Source organism: Octopus bimaculoides, chromosome 6 (assembly GCF_001194135.2).
Source record: "Octopus bimaculoides isolate UCB-OBI-ISO-001 chromosome 6, ASM119413v2, whole genome shotgun sequence".
In the NCBI taxonomy this organism is placed as follows: Eukaryota; Metazoa; Mollusca; class Cephalopoda; order Octopoda; family Octopodidae; genus Octopus; species Octopus bimaculoides.
In genome coordinates, this window is record NC_068986.1 from 4,669,108 (window position 1) to 4,673,671 (window position 4,564).

At 31.8% G+C, this 4,564-nt stretch overlaps 1 protein-coding gene across 5 annotated transcripts in view; it reads left to right on the forward strand.

Annotated features, from left to right (window-relative positions):
- The window catches only part of LOC106875251 (protein-tyrosine sulfotransferase 1), a 503,452-nt gene that overhangs the window by 468,837 nt on the left and 30,051 nt on the right, over positions 1 to 4,564 (forward strand). For all 5 annotated transcript variants that reach the window (XM_052968563.1, XM_052968566.1, XM_052968565.1 and 2 more), the window contains one exon: positions 1,325 to 1,355. The gene's annotated coding sequence lies outside the window, so the exon portion shown is untranslated. The remainder of the gene's footprint in view (positions 1 to 1,324; positions 1,356 to 4,564) is intronic.

A 4,564-nucleotide genomic window follows, 5' to 3' on the forward strand; every position in this document is an offset into this window, starting at 1 on the left:
GGCACATAAAAGACACCATTTTGAGCGTGGCCGTTTTCGTGCGGGTGGCACGTAAAAGCACCCACTACACTCTCTGAGTGGTTGACGTTAGGAAGGGCATCCAGCTGTAGAAACTCTGCCAAATTAGACTGGAGCCTGGTGTTGCCATCCGGTTTCACCAGTCCTCAGTCAAATCGTCCAACCCATGCTAGCATGGAAAGCGGACGTTAAACGATGATGATGATGATGATATATATATATATAGCAAAGCTTGTAAATTAAGATATTATATATGTAGAGCATAGGTTCAAAACTTGGGGTGGGGTTTTATAGCAGATGTTTGTGGGGTGGGGTGGAATATCCAAATATAATAATACCCACTCAAAAATATGCGATTGTCTGATTGTTATTTGGTGACTTAATCTATCTAATGACACCAGTAAAACATGCAAATTGAAAGAATATTAAATGTATTACTTTAAAATATTACAGCTGTCTCCTCTTTATTTTCTCTGCCATCATTGTTATCTTAATTTCCCAAAAGAAAAACCTCACAAATCCATATTTTACATCTTTCCTTTAGTCTCTTTCAAATACTTTCATTCTCCTTGTCACTCATTTACTTTCAAGATCACCACCACCCCAACCCTTTTTTTTTCTTCTTATATGTTCTATCTCCTTTCATGTTCTTTTTCTCTTTGTGTTTCCACATGTTCTGTTAACTTTTAAACCCTTTTCTCTTTTAGAACTTTTCATTTTATTCCCTGAAAGCCTTTATTTTATACTCTCCTTTCAAGTTCAGTGTTTTTGTATATTTTTTATTGTTTTTCTTATTTTTTTCATTTTTGCTTTTCTTTCATCTTTACATTATCCATTTAACTCTATCTCCCCTCTAAATTATGTGCTTATTTCTCTATTTTCCTCTACCTTCTTGTCCTCCCTTTTTCCCATTCCCCTAGACTTTAATTCTCAAGTACTCATTTAACCTTTCCTATTACAATCCTAATTGATCAAAGAGAATCAATAACAAAAATTTGTTTAGTTACAAATTGGTTCCTCCATTAAAATCTTTTATAATCTTTATCTTCTGTTGACTGTAAGTAATCAAATGCTCCATCTTTGATTCATTAAGATAGCCACCATGTTTTAAATGTTATCGTCAATATTTTATCTACTTTTGGTTAAAAACTATAAAATATAAAACAAAGGAATTTATAAGAAAAACCTGCATTGAAAATATAAATTTCTTTACATGCATGTTTCTTTACCTTTTCTTAAAATGTTTTGATGTTAATTTTTGCCTAAAATTTCAAAAATATATATTTTTTATTTGTTTGTTTTATAGGTTTTATGCTGTGGCTTTTGAATGCTAAACAGTGAGTAATTGAAATTAAAATAAATTAACTTCAGTTCTTACATAATGATTTTACAACACTTCATCTGTTCATTTTTCATCCGTGTTACTTTGGGTTCTGTTCCCTTGTTGATTTGAGTCTCTGTACTCCTTAACAATACATATATGGAGGGAAACATTCGATTAAAAACAAAAATGTGTTTGTGTGTGTGTGTATGTTTTATTTCCATGTAGAAATAACATAAAACATTTATGGTTTCCAGTCTTGTATAAATTTTTATAAAATGACATCGCTGTTTTCTTATTTCCCTGCTAAATTACTTTAATTAAAATTTATAGAGTTCTATAATTTATATACTTGGGCAGCTAATTATTCTGAAAAATTTTCTATCTATTGAAAGTCACCCCTATTTACAAACTTTTTGATAACACAATGTTTGCTCTTTAATTAGTTTGTTTTGTTTTCGTAATCTATACATCACCTTCAGACTGCCTCCGGTTCTTTGACACAGACTTCCTGTTTTAAAGTTATCTAAATTAAAATATTTCATCAAAATTTCATGTTAATTTGTCTTAGGTATTTTTCTAAATTCTTCATTCTTTTCAAAATTATTCTAAATGAAGGCAATCTACTTCAACAGAAATATAGTAACATAAGGATTATGTATAAAATTATCTTATATTTTTTTCTCTAGTTTCCAATAGCAAAAATCTTCTTTACATTCCTCAATATATACTAAATTTTCTAATGACTCTGCAATAGTAATTCTAAACTTGATATTCTCATGTTCAAGAAAAAATAATTAAGCAGCATAGTCGTACTAATTATCATATATCACTGTAGACGAAAATATATTGATTTCTAACTTTGGTACAAGCCACACACTTTGTGGAGGTATAGTCAATGATAACCAGTAGTTAACCGATCAGCCCCAGAAGAATGAAAGATAATGTGAGTAGTTTGGGCAAAATTCTTGCTTAAAATGGACATAAAATATATTGATCAGACTACAGTTTTCTAAGAGGTGAAATAACTTAGCTCTTCTCATTTATTTTATTCACAACAATGGCAACCAGCTTTATTTGTTGTTTTTATTTAGCCTCCAATTCCTATTTAACCATATGGTTAAATCACCATATGGACATGTTTTTCTATCTGTTCATTTTGGCACATTTATTGAAGCTACTTGCTTCCTTTTATAGCTTTATGAATATCCTCACATATTCCTGTTAATTTATCTTCCACAGTGCATGGTGTAATAAACAGTTTTGCTTAACTTCCTATAATCACTAAAGAAAAAAAAAAATGCCCTTCCTGTAAATTCTTTATTTCTCATAGAAACTGAAAAATTCTAATGATATTGTCTACTGTCTCCTCCACTTGACTTCTAAAAAAGAAAGGAAGAAAAGAAGGAAGGCAGGCAGGCAGGCATCTGTAGACATCATACATGTATGCTTAGAATAACAGATTGTATTGTAATAGATATTTAGAAATAACACTACTTACTGACAATGTTGTTGATTTTTCATCTCAACAGTAAAGACTTGTGTTTAATTGTAAGTGTTTTAAATTTTACTTTTTATAACCTGTGAAATGATCTGCTAATTACTGTGAATTAGTAGTTAAGCAAACTTTACAGCATTTACCTTTTTAGTTTATTATTGTATAGCATAAGGTAGTGAGCTGGTAGAATTGTTAGCATTTCTTCTGGCTTTACACTCTCAAGTTCAAATTACACAGTCTGATTTTGCCTTTCATCCTTTCAATGTAATTCCCCAAAACTTCAGGCCTTGCACCTATAGCAGAAAGGATTTATTGTATAGCATCCATTCTTTTTAATTTATTTCATTGTTTCAACATCTGTTTTCTTAGCTGTCAGTATAAATAGAATGGCATTTCACAAAGATGGATATTTATATATTTTGAGGGCTGTTTTACCATGATAAATAAAATTTATTGGCCTTTAGGCAGAAGAGAGATTGTGCATCTGGGTGTACCAAAATGGCAAACATTGGTGTCTGCTGTCATGCCACCTAGTGGCCTATCTCATCGAAAGGACCTAATTCAGCTATCTTTGCCACCCGGTGGTGTTTGCCAGCTAAGGGACATAATTCAACTATCTTTGCTATGCTACATGGCCATTCCTTTAGGCTTTTGCTAGGAATAGAACCCGTTAACAATTACACAAGCTAACATAGACATTTATTTGCATTTCTTACAAGCAAAGCGCAATTGCTCAAGTATTCAGAGTGGAATTTGTGACTATTCAGTTTCTATTCCAGCATGTTGAAGACATAGCCATTACTCAGCCTACTAAGAAATAGCTAACAAATATCAACCCTCAGATCATAACTTCTTATCTTTAAAAAAAACAAGGGACAAGTTGAACAATGTAGTCCTAAATATACAAGCAGATGGGATGGTCATGGTGGGAATATATTTAATCATAGGTCTACTTGATCAGGACTAACCTCAGACTAAACAACAATAACTACCTCCATTTTGTCACTCAGAAGAAACAATCTTGTATATGAATAAAATAAACTGTATCTTTACCTGTAAGAAATACTTCATGAATGTGTTTATGTCTGTATCTGACACATTTATAAAAGTGGATTGTATCAATCTACTGACAGATCACATCTGAATATTCTGCTTAAATTTGCAACAAAGATTATTTGACCTTTAACTATTGAAGCTGATTGAAACAGATTTCTGGAAAATGTAAATTAAATGTAGAGGGGTTCCTCATAGCAGGTGGTCTTCAGGAAATAGTTTAGGATAAGGTGCACTATTTCATGCTTAATTATGTGAAAAAATAGTTTTGGATGCACTTTTTGATGCATGATTTAGTGAAAAAATAGATTTGGATGCATTATTTAGCATAACAGTTATTCAAGAAACTAAGTAGTAAATGCTGCAGGATTTAGTGAGGAAATTGATTTAGTAATACTAAATACATAGGTGCAGGTATGGCTGCTTCACAGCCCTGTGGTCTTAGGTTCAATCCCACTGTATGGCACCTTGAGCAAGTGTCTTCCATGGCCCTGAGCTGACCAAAGTCTTGTGAGTGGATTTGGTAGACAGAAACTGCAAGAAGCCCATTATATATATATATATATATATATATATATATATATATATATATGCATGTATGGGTACAGAACGTCACCAACTGTGTAAACAACATGAAGTATGAAAACAAATGAGTTAAATATGCAAACGAGATA